The following is an 18,240-nucleotide window of genomic DNA, read 5'->3' as shown; positions in this document are numbered from 1 at the left end:
ACAAAATCTAACAGCACACCTAAAGGAACTAGAAGGAGAACAGCAAAGATACCCTAAACCCAGCAGAAAAACAGAAACAGTGTAGAACCCAAAAAAAAAAAAAAAAGATCAATGAAACCAAGAGTTTTTTTTTTTTTTTTGAAAATTGATAAACCTTTAGCCAGGCTTCTCAAAATGGAGAGAGAGAGGACCCAAATAGATAAAATCATGAATGAAAATGGATTTATTAAAACCAATCCTTCAGAAAAAGAAGCAATTATCAGGGAATACTATGAAAAATTATGGAAAACTATGGAAAAATTCAGACACCCACACACTACCAAAACTCAAATGGGAAGAGAGAGAGAATCTGAACAGACCCATAACTAGTGAAGAAATCGAATGAACCATTACAAAAAAATCTCCAACAAATAAGAGTCCTAGATCAGATGGCCTCCGTGGGGAATTGTACCAGACATTTAAAGCAGAGTTAATACCTATCCTTCTCAAGCTGTTGCAAAGAAAAGAAAAGGAAGGGAAACTTCTGGACTCATTCTATGAAGCCAGCATTACTTTGGTTCCCAAGCCAGACAGAGACCCAACAACAGAAAAGAACTACAGGCCATATCCTTGATGAATATGAATGCAAAACTTCATAACAAGATACCAACAAATCGAATTCAACAGCATATCAAAAGAATGATTCACCACAATCAAGTGGGACTCATTCCTGGGCTGCAGGGCTGGTTTAAGATTTACAAATCAACCAATGTAATACATAACAATAATAAAAAAAAGGTTAACCATATGATCCTGCCAACAGATGCAGAAAAAGCATTTTACAAGATACAGCATCATTTCTTAATAAAAACCTTCAAAAAGTCGGGATTGAGGAACATACTTAAACATCATAAAAGCCATTTATGGAAAGCCCACAGATAATATCATCCTCAATGGGGGAAAACTGACAGCTTTCCCCCTGAGACCAGGATCTCTACTCTCACCACTGTTGTTTAACATAGTGTTGGAAGTCCTAGCATCAGCAATCAGACAAGAAAATGAAATAAAAGGCATCAAAATTGGCAAAGAAGAGGTCAAAGTTTTACTTTTTATAGATGACATGACACTCTCTATGGAAAATCCAAAAGACCCCACCAAAAGTCTGCTATAACTGATACACAAATTCAGCAAAGTCACAGGGTACAAAATCAATATGCAGAAAGCTGTATGCTGAAAATTATAGAAAGCTTATGAAGGAAATTGAAAAAGAAACAAATGGGAAAACATTCCATGGATTGGAAAAACAAATATTGCTAAAATGTCAATTTTCCCCAAAGCAATCTATACCTTCAATGCAATCCCAATCAAAACTGTACCACCATGGGGCGCCTGGGTGGCTTAGTCGGTTGGGCGTCCGACTTTCGCTTGGGTCATGATCTCGCGGTTCGTGGGTTCGAGCCCCGTGTCGGGCTCTGTGCTGACTGCCAGCTTGGAGCCTGGAGCCTATTTCAGAGTCTGTGTCTCCCTCTCTCTCTGACCCTCCCCTGCTCATGCTGTCTCTCTCTCTCCTAGAAATAAATACAAATATTAAAAAAAAAAAAAAAACTGTACCACCATTCTTCTGAAAGCTAGAACAGTCCTAACATTTATATGGAACCACAAAAGACCCCAAATAGCCAAAGTAATATTGAAGAAGAAAATCAAAGTGGGAGGCATCAATAATCCCAGACTTTAGCCTCTACTACAAAGCTGTAATCATCAAGACAATACGGTAATGGCACAAAAACAGACACATAGACCAATTTGCACCCAAAAATGTATGGCCTACTAATCTTTGACAAAGTAGGAAAGAGTATCCAATGGAAAAAAGACAATCTCTTTAACAAATGGTGCTGGGAGAACTGGACAGCAACATGCAGAAGAATGAAACTAGACCACCTTCTTACACCACACACAAAAATAAACTCAAAATGGATCAAAGACCTGAATGTGAAACAGGAAACCATCAAAACCCTAGAGGAGAAAGCAGGCAACAACGTCTTTAACCTTAGCCGCAGCAATTTCTTATTCAATACATTTCCAAAGGCAAGGGCATTAAAAGAAAAAATGAACTACTGGGACCTCATCAAGATAAAAAGCATCTGCACTAAAAAGGAAACAATCAACAAAACTAAAAGGCAACCGATGGAAAAGATAGTTGCAAATGACATATCAGATATAAAGGGCTAGTATCCAAAATCTCTAAGGAACTCCCCAAACTCCACATCCGAAAAACAAATAATCCATTGAAGAAATGGGCAGAAGATATGGACACTTCTCCAAAGAAGACCTCCAGATGGCCAAAAGACACATGAAATGATTCTCAGCATCACTCATCATAAGGGAAATAAAAATCAAAACCACACTGAGATACCACCTCACACCAATCAGAATGGCTAAAATGAACAAATCAGGAGACTATAGATGCTGGCAAGAATGTGGAAAAACGGGAACCCGTTTGCACTGTTTTTAGGAATGCAAACTGGTACAGTCACTCTGGAAAACAGTGTGGAAGTTCCTCAAAAAATTAACAACAGAACTACCTATGACCAAGCAATAGCACTGATAGGAATTTACCCAAGGGATACAGGAGTGCTGATGCATAGGGGCACATGTACCCCAATGTTTATAACAGCACTTTCAACAACAGCCAAATTATGGAAAGAGCCTAAATGTCCATCAACTGATGAATGGATTAAGAAGATATGGTTTGTATATACAATGGAATTCTACTTGTCAATAAGAATGAAATCTTGCCCTTTTCAGCAATGTATGGAGGGTATTATGCTAAGTGAATTAAGTCAGAGAAAGACAGATACCATATGTTCTCATTCATAGATGAATCTTGAGAAACTCACCAGAAGACCATGGGGGGGAAGGGAAAAAAAATGTTATAGAGAGGGAGGGAGGCAAACCATAAGAGTCTCTCAAATACAGAGAACAAACTGAAAGTTGATTGAAGGTGGGGGAGAGGGGAAAGTGGGTCATGGGGATTGAGGAGGGCACTTGTTGGGATGAGCACTGGGTGTTGTACGGAAGCCAATTTGGCAATAAATTATATTTAAAAAACGAAATGTTGCCATTTGTGACAACACGAATGGAACTTGAGGACATTAACTACATAAAAAACGTCAGAAAAAGACAACATGATTTCACTTATATGTGGAATCTTAAAAAAAAAACAAAACCCTTATACCTCATAGCTACAGAGAATAGACTGTAGTGGAGGGTGGTGATAGGGCAAAATTAATGAAGGGAGAGTCAAAGGTACAAACTTCCAGTTATAAAATAAATAAATCATGAGGATGTAATGTATAGCATTAGGACTATAGTTAATAATAGTATATTACATCTCTGAAAGCTGCTTAACAGAGTAATGCTTAAATGTTCTCATCACCAAAAAAAAGTAGGTATATATGATGACAGATGTTAACTAGACTTATTGTGGTGATTATTTCACAATATGCACAAATATCAAATCATATTGTACACTTAAAACTAATAAAATGTTTGATGTCAACTATACCTCATTAAAAGAAAATGTGAGCAATACTAAGAGCACAGCCCATGAAGGAAAAAATTTGAAAGTTAGACTTGATTAAATTGAAATCTGCTGTGCAAAGGACACTGTTCAGAGAATTAAAGACCAGACACAGACTAGGAGAAAATTTTTTGAAGTCAAATATCTGTTAATCAATTTCTACCCAAAATATACAAAAAAACTCTTGGAACTCAACTCAAGAAAACCCAAGTCCATAAAAAAATATAATGGCTTATTTGTATTGTCACGATATGAAAGAACCATGATGCATATTATTAGACAAGTAGAGAAACTGTGGTACATTCAAGCAGTAGAATATTATTCAGTGATTTAAAAAGTGATTAAACCATAAAAGGACATGGAAGAATCATAAATGCACATTTTGAAGGTAAAGTGGTCTGAAAAGGCTATATGACATATAGTATCAATTATATGACATTCTAGGTCAGAAAAATGAATAGAAATGATTAAATGTTCAGAGTTTTCCAGAAATTTGGTGGCAGGAAGGAAGGGTTGAATAGCTGATTTTTTTGGAGTGGCAAAACTATATGATACATTATGCATTAGTCAAAATCCTTTGAAATTTGTGACATAAAAACCAAACCTTAATATATGCAAATTTTAAAACATGTTCTGAAAATGAAAAAGACTGTGGCAAAAGAATCTTTCCATATTATAAGAATATTAAGCAGCATTACTGAAGTTGGTTGGAGGGAAAATGTATTTGTTCACCTTACTAACTTTAGATAGGAGTTATTTCTGTAAGATTAAGGGCAAAAAGACTAAAGAAGACTATACTGTATTCTAATTCATAAAGTTGTATCCCATGTAAGTACAAGGTAAAAATTATGACACTGTTATGCATGTATACTGGAACTGAGCAATTAAACAGATTACAGATGGTAAAAAATAAGTTTCTTACTGGAGTAGGAATTTACACATAAGCAAGAGTAGTCCAGAATGATTGATATAGTAATAAACTTGAGTTGAAGACATAAGTATGATGGATATTCACCTATTTATAGATGTTTGCATGTAGGTAGGCTACTATACAGACATAACATTTCCTTGCTCTTTCAGTTGAGCATTGTAGAAGAAATGATAACCCAATATCAATGAGGATACCCAGCACTGAGACTTTCATTTCCAATATGCTTCTTCAATAAAGGAACCAGAGCTTTTTGGGGAAATGACTGATTGCAGACTTCACTAGGAGATTTACAAGACAGGCCTGGGTCATCTTGTTATGCCAGGAAATTGAAATATACTAAGAAAAATAATAGCAATACATACACTTGATATGCATGTGTTAAAGGAGCACAGGAGGTAACTCAAAGAGCTCCCAATAGCCACAGCTGAAACAATTGGGGGGGAAGGGAGGAGGGAGGTAGTATTAGATTATAACCATAAGTGTAAATGAATCCTGAATTCATACTAGTATAAATAAATTATGAAATAATGAGAATGGAAGAAAAAATAAATATTCTATGCAAAAGAATTCCAAGTAATTTATATCAGTATTCTGCCTTGAGGAAAGGAGAACTATCCATTCACTAAGATGGTGCTGTGCCTAGTGACTTTTCTTCCAAAGAGCATAGTATGCAGTGTGGAAAGGGTCAGATGGGAATAACTTTACAGTGGAAAAACCTAAAAATACTACCTTTACCCAGGTCATTAAGGTTAATATGAACAATGACAAATCACATTAATGCTGCATACTTTTGGTATGATGAAAATGTCAGTTTACTTCTGTGATATTCTTCCCTGCAATTTCCAACTACTCATGAGGGAAACTAGAAATGTCCATTAGATCAGCATCCTTAAAAATACCTGACTCATGCCCCTCAAAACTGCCAAAGCCATCACACACGTGAGAAAATGTCACAGCCAAGAGAAGCCTAAGGAGATATGATGACTAAATGTAATTTAAACTGAATGGTATCCTACACACTAGGCAAAAAATAGAGGCATATGAACAACTGTCGACTTTAATAATTATACTTTATTATTATAACAACTGTAGCATACTAATTGGGAAAAGTGGGTGGGAAGTATATAGAAGCTCTTTTTACTATTTTCTCACAATTTTTACAAGACTTTTTTGAAACAGTTTTAGGTTTTTATAAAGTTAGTGTGGCAAAAATACAGATTTAGAAGAGGAAAACTGATGAAAATATTAACTGATAAAAAGATACTGAGGGGTGCCTGGGTGGTTCAGTTCGTTAAGCGTCTGACTTCGGCTCAGGTCATGATCTCAGCCCATGGGGTCGAGCCCCGTGTCAGGCTCTCGTGCTGACAGCTCAAAGCCTGGACCCTGCTTCAGATTCTGTCTCCCCCTCTCTCTGCCCCTCCCCAACTTGCTCTCTGTCTCTCAAAGTAAAATAAAGACATAAAAAAATTAAAAATACTGAAACATTTTTAGTCTGAAAGCTGAGGATATTGAGCTGCAAAGAATATCAGCTAAATAACGTCAAATGTAAAGAGTGTAAAATATATATTTCACAGAGTATTTTATAATAATGTCTAGTACTTTCAGTAAAATATTCAGTTGTCTTTTTTAAAAACACAAATATATGGGATAGACTGTTATTGCAATAGAAACTGTTATTTCTAGTAAGTGAAGAAATCTTTATTACTCAACATAATTTCATGGCCTTTAGAAGAAAGAGCTTATTAAAATGATATATTCAAAATTAAAAATTTAGGATTGTGTTAATTTAGAGTGAAATTTAGCATTAAATAATTGAGAATCACCTTTATTCTGTATATTGAGGAAGTAAGGTAATTTTAGATTTTACATATAATTTACATAGTTTATTAAAATTACACATGTCTGTAATATGTAGGCTAATTTTCCTTGCTTAGAAAGTTCTGAGAAATGTGAGAAAAGACAAGAGAGAGAACAAATCCTTACATTCAGAAGCTGGGCTGGCACATCCAGGCCATTTATTATCCCGTTTGGTAAATAATCTCACAACATACCAACCTAACACAAGGTCACTCTGAGACAGATGAGAAAAAGAAAAGTCACCTCATAATTTTGTTTAAGTACAAAGAAAACAAGGCTACTGTAACATTCACAAGAAAGGAACACTCTCTTTTACTAAATAAGTATCTGCTACTCCTTTACCCAATCATAGAATTGCCTCTATTTTCATTCTGTCCTTTCCAGAAAGGCCACTCTTCTTCGACCAAAACTAAATCCTAAAACAGATGATTTCTAATACCCTCTTAGGAGACACTCAATATTCCCCAATGGTGTGTGCTCTTTCACACTGATGAGAGTACCCGACTTGCTCACTTCTGATGTCTCCCTGGAGGTTTCTAGATAAAAGTCATTGACAGAAGTCAAGAAATTGTCATCACAAAAATAAAGATCCTTTACATTTGGGAAGATCTAACTAGTGAATTCTGCAAATTACCAACACTTGGGGAAAAAATTAGTTTGGCTCACATACTAGTTCCTGCAGGACACTAAAATAACTTCTTAGTGCTCAACTTCTTACTGCTCAATATTTATTACAATAAATATCTTTTTGGTAATTGAAGGGAAGACTGCCACTTCAATCATCCACTTGGCCAGGATTTTCCCAACTACTGCTCTATGTTTGACTTCCCTGTTTATAAACTGCAAGCAGTACTAGTACAGAACAAGCCGTTACAGACTGAGGTAGTTCTTTATAAAACTGAAGAGTCAAAGACTGCTGCATTATAAAAAAGGATCAGATCTACAGTAAGTGACTGCCAGAATATTAAATCTATATGTGCTTTAAAGCCCACTGTCATTATTACAGTATAATGTAAAAGTATTCCTAAAGGTTCATATTCGTATCTTGGAAGTAATAATTTCAGGAATATAATTTCTTCTAATGATTCTAGAGGCTCTCTAGTGCATTCAATTCTGTATATAACTCAGATGCTAATATTGGTGTAATATTGGACAGTTATAAACATGGTTACTCAGTTTCTTTTTTCTATAACAAGCATCCATTGCTTTAGGCATCAAAATAGACTGAACATGTTCTTAGAAGGAATAACTATACTCAGTATTTATTAATAATTTTTTTCATCTACTTCTCTACTTATATATTCATTAATCGGGTTGATAACTGCCTGTGATTTATCTCTTAAAATTTAAGTCCTTGCTTTGGCTATTTATCACTTGTGTCATGTGATTTGGAGCAAGTTACCTCTCTAACTTATCTCACAGAGCTCTCCTACACATTGGATCTGTCTATGCTGGCAAAGTCCTATCTCATGGGCTTTGCATTTTTTCTCTACATTGGGAAAGCTCTTCCCAAGATAAATATTTGGCTTCCATTCTGATTTTCTTCAGGTCTTCTGTCCTATTTTACTTTCTTCATGGAACTTTCTTGAACCCTTCCTAAAATTTTGCCCTCCATTATATTTGCTCCATTATATTCATGATTCTAACTCGCTTTACTGTTTAAAACAAATATATATATGTATATATATTATGTATATATACATACATGTATATATGTATACAACCACAAAATATACATTTATATTATATATATTTTTTGTTCTTCTCAATAAAATTTAAGCTCTACTAAGGAAAAGAGTTTTGTTTATTGATTCAGTGCTGCATTCCCAGTATCTAGAATGGAACTTGTCCATTCAAATCATCATGGAAAATATTTCAGATTCATGGAATTTGGGGGTGGAGGATAAACAGACACTGCTTAACACTGAACTTTGTACAAACCATACACTACATAGAAGGCACATTTAGTCTTGTAATATTTTATATAACACCATGCATAGAACTCTTATAACCACCATGAAACTAAAGTACTCATGAATCTCTTAAAAGATACTAGTTGTTAGTAGAGAAATTAGTTCATAAACAATAAACATATGCTCAAATCTATATATACTCTATATTGTATGATTAGATTTTCACAAGACAATATATTCTGAGAAACTTTACTGTGCTTCTGAGGTTATAATTTAGCTCATGAAAACTAAATGGCATTTGCATAACTATACTTAATCATAATGTTCTTCAAGTCAATCATTATAGGTAAGTGTAACTTTACTAAAGGAAGTTAATTTTAATTTTCAAATGATTTCATTTAAATAATAACTTACAATTTTTACCAGAGAAAAGTAGCACATCATTCTCTAACAATTTTAATTGAAGTATGGCCTCTTTAAATAGGATTAACTCAGTCACTTTTTCTTAGTATTGGAATGTTAAATAAGATGCATATGATTATCAAATGGGACAAAAATAATACCAGTGACATAAATGTTAATTCGTTATATAACTGGCTAAACTTCTTAAAATAATAAAATTGCAGCTTCCAGTTAGAAAGTATTTCATTTAAAAAAAATCATAGTGAGATATAAAATCATGAGTTATAGTACAACTTTAATTTTATGGAAAATGGGTATAGTATGTAGTAGTATGTAATAGTGGTTTCCAGTATCTGGTTTATGTCAGGGAGAGTATTATGAAAAACTTTATAATTGTTGTGAAATTAAAAAAGCTTCAAATAAATGGCCTTCTCTTTATAATTTTCCAAAAATATGTATTCATAATCAGAACGCTCCTCATTTAACCCTGTAAGTATGACATTGAGTAAGTCACCTCACCTCTCCAAACCTTATTTTTCACCTATAAAATCACAGTATTATAATCCAGATAACCTTTATATATAACATTTATATAAATATTTTTAAAAATAAGTATTTAATAAATTTTATTAACAGTAGTAGTTGTGGTTAGTGGTTGTATTTGCAATAGGGAAAGATGATTCTTACTATGTAATCCTTGATACATCTTTCCCTCACATTTATGAATCGTGGAGCTAGGGAAGGGGAGAACCTGCATGCAGGCTGGATAGAGAATCTTCTGGCACACCCAGGAAGCAGCACTGCACTAGCTGTGTGGCTTATCATCCACAGGACTGGCACAAAATCTATTCCATTTGTCCCAAATTAGAATATGGACTTCAGAGTAATCTAATGAACAAGGAAAAAGAATCGAGCGTGGCACCCACCATATTATCAGTCTGCACACAATGTCACCTAATGTCTATAAATCATCTAAATTGTGTAATTTATAAATGATAAATCTTATAATTTTTAAATCTTGTAAATTTAATTTTGGTGATACTATACCATTGACCAACCTATTATACAATTAAAAGCTAGTTTACAGAAGTAGGTAGCAATTTGCTGTACTACTTAGAAAACAAAGTTGTTCTGAGAATAAACTGAGGGCTGATGGGGGTGGGGGAGAGGGGAAGGGGGGTGATGGGCATGGAGGAGGGCACTTGTGGGGATGGGCACTGGGTGTTATATGGAAGCCAACTTGACAATAAACTATGAAAGAAAAAAAAAACAAAGTTGTTTAAAGTTGGACATTATGCCATCTGTATTTTGGTAAGGAAGGTTTCTGCTATGGGTATTCAGATAAGCTAGTTTCCAAATTAAATAGGATTGAAAACAAACCCATATTGAGAGTTACTATCTCTTTTGCAAGGAAATTTAGACTGTGATTTTATTTTATTGTTCTCTCTTAAAACATATTCCAGACATAACTATTTCAGCCCTCAGGAGCTTTAAGTGTAGGAATATATACATTTTTTAAAAAAGTAGCTCCATATCAATTTATCAATTTCAGGTATGCCAGCAACTTCCTTAGAGATATAGGAGATATTTAATTAACAGCTATATTTTAGAAATCAACACACTGAAAAAGAAAACAATCAGAAAGCTGGACTGTAGCAAGTAACGGACCTCTTTGTCTCTTTTGGTATCACTAGAGATCACTTCCAAATACTCAGTATCTCTGTGGATATCTGGCAGTTCTCTGCTATGCTGAAAGTTCCCATTTTCAGTTACTATTCTCATCCAGGGGGTGATAGTAAAAGTTGACGAGTTATTAAAAGTCTGACTTAAAATGGACCACAACATTGAACTCCAACTCTTAATTCTGCTAAAATGTCTCCAAATCAGGGCACCTAAGTAGCTCAGTCAGTTATACATCTGACTCTTGGTTTCAGATGAGGTCATGATCTCACCATTCATAGGTTTGAACCCTGACGCATCAGGCTCTTTACTGATGGCACAGAGCCTGCTTGAGATTCTCTGTCTCCCTCTCTCTGCTCCTCCCCTGCTCGCACTGTCTGTCAAAAATAAACATTTAAAAAAATAACAAAATGTCTCCAGTCATCCATTTTTAATCAAATTTGTATCATTATTTTATATTTTAAGCTCTTGATATCTGCCCTGAAGTAAACTAGATGATAGCAAGCCCTCACATCAGTTTTACAGTTTTAGTTTCAAATTGGATTGAGAAATAGATAGGACACTTATCCTGAAAAGCATCTAAAAGTATATGCTGGAGTTTCATGGAATGACAAAAACCTTTTCCCCTCATATTTTTGATTTTATGATTATAAAAACATATATTTTACCTTCATCAATTGTAAGGTCATTGCTTTATGAACATTTTTAAGTAGGCTATACTATCTTAATTTTCCTGTAGATAGGTTTATTTTGGCTTTAATTAATATTTCCTTCTTAAATAAAATACCATTTGATACATTCATTTTCAAAATAATACACAGCAGAAAATGATATTTCCTATTTTCTTTTAATTAACCAACTTGAAACTCACTCTTATAGCTGTATTTATCTCTCATACATTCCTTTTAAATAATGTGTAATTCTCCATCTTTTTCATTTATCTTAATGTCATCTACCTTCTCCCCAAAAGATAGACACCTTGGGGTGTCTGGTAACTCAGTCAATTAAGCATATAACTCTTGGTTTCAGCTCACCTCCTGATCTCACATTTGTGAAATTGAGACCCACATCAGGCTCCGTGCTGAGCATGGAACCTCCTTAGGATTCTTTCTCTTCCTTTGCCTGTTCTCTCTCTCTCTCTCTCTCATAAGTAAATAAAATAAAATATAAAACAAAAACGAATGATAGGCACCTAGTTTGACTCCAATTTGCCTCAGGAAATTAGGGTACAAATAGATTAGGGTTAGGCATGCAAGAGGACTAAGGTACACAATTTAAGGAGGCCCTCACTCTCAGAGCAAGTACTCTACCCTGTGCTTACATCTTATATGACCTTGAGAGCGAGTGCCTCAAGTTTTGCAACCAAGCTTCCCCCTTACTTCATTTTAGTCTTCAACCAAGTCTTCCTCAAAGAACACATAGTATTTCTCCTTCTGACTTTATGGGAGGATGTTTTGGGATTTTATACCCCATACAAGAGCTGCTGTACCATGGTGTATGTTTTATACATCAACTGAGTTAGTGGTACTACATTACTGTCCAAATGTCTACAACAATCTACACTCCGTCATATACATAAAGTTTCCTATCACATTGTTGCAGTATTATCATTATCACTCTAATTATCATCACTCTAATATCACTTTAACTGATATTTTATGATTAATAATAATTCTACGACTTCCTCTTATTTGTGCTTAGTAGTTATGTTTACTTTAATCTTTAGAAAATGTCTTTTCAAATCTTTCACACATATTTGTATTGGAATTGCTCTTTTCATAATAACTTCTCATATTCCAGGCACTGATTTTTAGTTGATCTTAGATTTACATGTATCTTTCCCCAATCTCTTATTTATTAACTTTGTATACAGTGAACTTTATTGGGACTTCATCAGGATAAAAAGCTTCTGTACAGTGAAGGAAACAACAAACTAAATGGCAGGCTACAGAATGTGAAAAGACATTTGCAATTGACATATCTGATAAAGGGCTAGTATGCAAAATCGATAAAGAACTTATCAAACTCAACACCCCAAAAATAATCCAGTTAAGAAATGGGCAGAAGATGGGGGACCTGGGTGCCTCAGTTGGTTAAGCATCCTACTTAAACTCATTATCTCAACGCTCATGAGTTTGAGTCCCACATGAGACTCTGTGCTGACAGCTCGGAGCCTAGAGCCTGCCTCAGATTCTGTCTCCATCTCTCTGCCCCTCCCTTGCTCATTATCAACAATAGCCAAACTATGGAGCTAGCCCATATGTCCATAAGCTGATGAATGGATAAAGAAGATGTAGTATATATACACACTACTGAGCTGCTTTATTATTTGGCTCATATATATACTCAGTGATTTCAGCTTCCTTAGTAGTTTTGAAAACATGCCTTGTGCTATAGTAGTCAACTGAGGGAGGTAATATAATTACACAATTTTTTATCTTTCCTCTTTTTTTCCTTCTATTTCTTCTTTTATCCACTTCTGTCCCTATTCTTCTGAAAGTACCTTCTTAGCTCTTTTGGTTGTAGTTCAGAAAATTATACTATAGTTATTGCTGTTTATATGAGATTGCATAAATAAAAAGGCACAGTATACTTAAATGAAAATGATTCCATTGCTCTCATCCTAATATATACCACCCAGTAAACCAAAAGACTTAATTGCATATTCCATCACATTTGGCTATTATATCTTCATTTCGTTTTCACAGATCATTATCAATTTCCTTACATGTGGTTGGTTTTTTTTTTTTTTTGAGAGAGAGAGAGAGAGAGAGAGAGAGAGAATCCTAAGCAGGTTCTGTGCTGTCCGCACAGAGCCCAACATGGGGCTTGACCTCAAGAACTGTGAGATTATGACCTGAGCTGAAATCAAGAGTTGGATGCTTAACCGACTGAGGCACCCAGGTTCCCCTTATTATCAATTAAAGAAGAATAACTATTCATCTCCCACTAGGTTCACATAACACTATGATAATAATAATTATCATTTAATGGACACTATGTGCCACAATACTGTAATAAATGTAATTTTCAGAATCAGGTTGTATTTGCTATAGTAACAAGTCCTCATATACCAGGGACTTAGTACTATAAAAATTTCTCATTTATGAAAAACTCAATGCACCTAGTCAGGGATTTTCCTCTATTTCCTGATGTCTGCTTTCCAGGGTTTCTAGAATTGCCAAGACAGGGCCAGAGAGAGAGGAGAGGAAGAAACATACTAACTCTTAATGCTTCAAACTAGACATGTGATACATCCCTTCCTCTCACATTCCCATTTACCAGAGCTCAGTCCCATGGTCCCACACTAAATCTAAATTAGGCTTATGAATGTTGTCATCCTGTCTTCCTAGAAAGTAAAAATAGTTGAACAATTAGAACTGTCTTTACTGAGTGAATAAAATGTTCTCCTTTTAAATTCATTTTAATTTCTATGAACTTACTCTTATTGGCTCCTAACTGCAAGCAATCTCAGAATTTATTCCAAAATCAGGACTACTTTCTCCACCTGAATAATATGGGATTATGGCAAGATTTAAAAAGATAATGTGTTTCCAGAAATAGATTAGCTAACTGTCCATCATCATGTGACATTTAGCTCTACTTCAATATTTACTCTCAGACAAAACTCTAGGAAACTCTTTTTCTTGGGGGAGGGGAGGCTGCCATGCCCAGATTTAGAAAGGTGTTGGTTAAGGCTAAGCTACATTAGCCTTAACCATCAAACGGAAACAGAAATAAAGGATAAATTCTAACAGTCATTATTAGGATGATAATTGTAAAGTGTAACATGAGAGCTTTTGTAATGATGAAAGTTTAAAAACGCAGCTGAGAAGATAGAAATGAGCAAAGACAAGAATGAACAGTGACAGCAAAAGAAAGATAACAGATGAATTGAGTTGAAAACGAACAGACAGAACCTTAACATCTCTAATGCTACAGAAGCTTGAAGAAAACTTTTCACTCTCTTATTTCACTTTCCTTTCTTTCTTATATCTTGCTTTGTTTGTTCTTCTCCTCTGGCATTGTTCCTTTTTATACACACACACACGTGTGTATATATATGCGTGTGTGTGTGTGTGTGTAAATAGAATTGAGAATTATCTTGCTTTTAAAAAGCTAAAAGGATGAATTCAGTCCTCAGATTTAGCAAGCTTATCAGACTAATCTTTGTTAAGAGATAACAGTAAGGTAAAATAAACAAAAACATTCAAGTGTCTCTCTAATTCCTCCCTCATTCCTCCAACCTGACCTCCTTTTTTTCCAGACCCTCTCTTTGTCACCTCCATAAAAGCTACTGGATGAATAGCAGTCAATGACCTTTCCTTAGTGAGAGGGATGAAAACTACAAACTCAGGCCTTTAATCTGAACCTCAAAAGAAAGCCCTTTTCAGGCAGGCATATGCCTAAGGGCTCTACCTTGAATGCCTGACACACCTATATACCTCACTATTTTTAGTGACAACATCCAAAGTAATTTCAGCAGTTGGCAAAACCCAAATGACTTCACACAACATTACCATCAGAGCATTTCATGCTACCATCAAAGATGCACTAACTACCATAGGAAGCCAGGGACAGTTTTATATTTTTCTCTAGAAATGACATAAAACATTATAAGCTCCATAGTTAGCATCATTTCATCATGAGTTCTTTTTAGACTTAAATATACACCACTTCCAATTTTATTTTGCAAAGCTCACGTTTGAAGAATCATGAATGACCTATTTACACTATAAGCGTTTCTTTAAAAGTGATAGGAGTTTCAGTCCCCAGACAAAAATGTTCACTTGTGCTAAGTCAACAGGGAGAGTTTCTTATCCAAGCCTCCAATTTTCTACTTGATTCTTTATCACCAACAATGAAGCTTTTTTGCACATGGGAAGAATCTAAACCTGGTAACTTGCAGGGGCAATGCTACAAAAGGTGCCCTCCCATCGTAGGCCCTAAACCCAGATAGAAGAGGAGGAAAGAGTTTCATTTTATTGGATTGCTACAAATCGTTGCCTTGATATCATGGTACTTCTGGGACAGAATAAGATCAAATGTTTTAAAGTCTATTTTTACTATACAGTAGTTTAAAAATAAAAATTCTTTAAGGCCCTTCACATGAGAATACTTTTCATGAGATCAGAAGAACAAAAGCGAACACAACATGCATTACGTAAACAGTAAATGCAACACTGGATGAACTGCATGTATGTTAATCTTGGGCTAAATACAATCACACTTTGAATGTACTCTGTTGTTTCCTTCAATGGTTACTTCTATTCTAGGCAATTTCTAATTCAAACCCATTTTTCTATTTCAAAGCAAAGCTACAATTTGTCAGGTTATTATATTTTATCAAAGAGCTATATTATCAGTGGGTGTTTAGTGAATATTAATACAACAATAATTATATGTTGCATGTGTGTACATGTTCAATGAATGCAACTCAAATGCAAGTGAAAATTATTCTCATATATTTCTAACTTAAAGAAATTCAATTCTGAGCCTTGAGTCATTAAGTAACCCCTTAATGTCCTATACGGTTTACCTTTGAACAATATGGGTGTGAACTACATGGATCCACTCAAACCCAGATTGTTTCTGATGCAATACAGTGCTATTAAATGTATCTTCTCTTCCTTGTGATTTTCTTTTTTTTTTTTTTAATGTTTTATTTATTTCTAGGAGAGAGACAGAGACAGTGTGAGCAGGGGAGGGTCAGAGAGAGAGGGAGTCACAGACTGAAACAGGCTCCAGGCTCTGAGTGGCAGTCAGCACTGAGCCCGATGCGGGGCTCGAACCCACGAACCGCGAGATCATGACCTAAGCGAAAGTCGGACACTTAACCGACCAAGCCACCCAGGCACCCCATCTTCCTTGTGATTTTCTTAATAATATTTTCTGTTTTCTGACTTACCTAATTGTAAGAATACAGTATGTAATGCATATAACACACAAAAAAATACATGTTAATCAACAATTTATGTTACTGGTAAGGGTTCTTGTCAACACTAGGGTGTTCATAGTTAAGTTTTTGAGGAGTCAAGAGTTATAGATAAATTTTCCACTCCACAGGGCATCAGTTCCTCTAACCTACAGTTCCAGTATGAACTGTAATTAATAATGACTGATGCAGGACTTGATATTATTGCCTCATTCAAAGTTTGGGAGTAAAACAGAAAAAGAAAGTAAAGTTAAAGGCGTGGCATTAAAAACTTAACTATTAGTTATAATATTAATTAACATTATTGTAAGATATAATTTTTATAAAAGTGTACTGCCAAGCTGTAGTAGTCTTAGAAAGAAATGGGTGAATATAGAAAACAATCTTTCTATGTTTGTCTCATTAAAAAGAATCTACATGTTCCTATTTCAAAATTTATATCTCAGATGCTTTCCACTAGTAATCCTTAAGGAAGTAAAAGAGTAAAAAAAAAAAATGAGTATTGTGTATTCATTACATGTCTACTATATGGTACTGTGCTCTTTGCCTGGAATTCAAATATGAAGCACATTCTCCTTGCCTTTAAGGAGAGTAGCAAAAAAATATACATATAATTCCAATTCAACATGGTAATTATTAAGCAGGTATGTAAGGAATGTACAAGAGCCTAAATATTTCTCTTAGAGCTTCTGTTTGTCCTATTTCATAGCAGTTTATTTTTTTATTGCTTTTAAAGGTGTACAGATTACAACAAAGGATATAACTTTCCTATGAATTATTTTTCTTTTTGCATACCAGCCATGAGTTTTAAAAAAAGCAAGATTCTGAGAAAATACCACAAGAGTTTATCTGTCTCCTATTCTGTAAATTATATTGCCAACCTCTTCTAAGTGGCATAAAATTAAATAAAAATAGAAGAATTAGCAGAATTATATCCTGAGTTTTTTAGGTTGTGGACTCTACTAACCTACCTGGAAAAAATTGGGTATATCAAGGTAAAACCCAGCTCATATTCCACATGCAGAACAAGGCACCTTGGCTTTGGGCCTTGTCCATGAGCTTGGTTAAATTCCTTATGGACTAATGACAGCCCTATGTTTTAGGGCCTCCATTACTGGGCATGCTATAAGAAATCTGCTTCTATAAAAGATCCCCAGTGCTTGACTGGCAGCATGTACACAAAATTGGAATGATTCAGAGAGATTAGTATAGTCCCTAAGAATGACATACAAATTTGTGAAGAATTCCATATTTTTGCATCCCTTGTTCATGGACAAGAAGAATGAATATTGTAAAAATGGCTATACTACCCAAAGTGCTCTACAGATTCAACAAAATTTTATCAAAATATAAAATGTATTCCTCACAGAAACAGAAGAAACAAATCTAAAATTTGTGTGGAACCACGGAAGACCCTGAGGAATTGATACAATTCTAAGAAAAAAGAACAAAGCTGAAGGTATCACACATCCTAATTTCAAACTATATTTCAAAGTCCTAGTAGTAAAAACAGTAAGGTAATGGCACAAAAACAGACACACAGTTTAATGGGACAGAAAAGAAAGCCCAGGATTAAATTCTAGCATATATGGTCAACTATTATGTGATAAGGGAGCCAATGGGGAGAGGATAGTCTCTTCAACAAATGGTGATGAGAAAATTAGAGAAACATAGGTGGAACAATGAAACTGGACCTCCATCTCACACCACTCACAAAAATTTACTTTAAATGGATCAAAATCCTAAACATAAGAACCAATACCATAAACTCCTAGGAAAAAACATAAGAAACAAGCTCATCAATATTGGTCTTGGCAATGATTTTTCTTTTTTTTTTGGATGTGACACCAAAAGCACAAACAACAAAAGCAAAAATCAATGAAAAGGAATACATCAGACTCAAAACCTTCTGCACAGTGAAAGAAACAATTAAAGCGAAAAGACAATGTACAGAATAAAAGAA

At 34.8% G+C, this 18,240-nt stretch overlaps 1 pseudogene; it reads left to right on the top strand.

The window, feature by feature from the left end:
* Positions 1-17,433: 17,433 nt before the first annotated feature.
* Positions 17,434-17,533, top strand: LOC120223281 (annotated as a pseudogene).
* The last annotated feature ends 707 nt before the right edge of the window (positions 17,534-18,240 follow it).

Source organism: Hyaena hyaena, unplaced genomic scaffold (assembly GCF_003009895.1).
Source record: "Hyaena hyaena isolate Hyena2069 unplaced genomic scaffold, ASM300989v1 scaffold_976, whole genome shotgun sequence".
NCBI classification, from domain to species: domain Eukaryota; kingdom Metazoa; phylum Chordata; class Mammalia; order Carnivora; family Hyaenidae; genus Hyaena; species Hyaena hyaena.
Note: the sequence above shows the minus strand (reverse complement) of the source record. Positions and strands in the feature narration are given on the sequence as shown.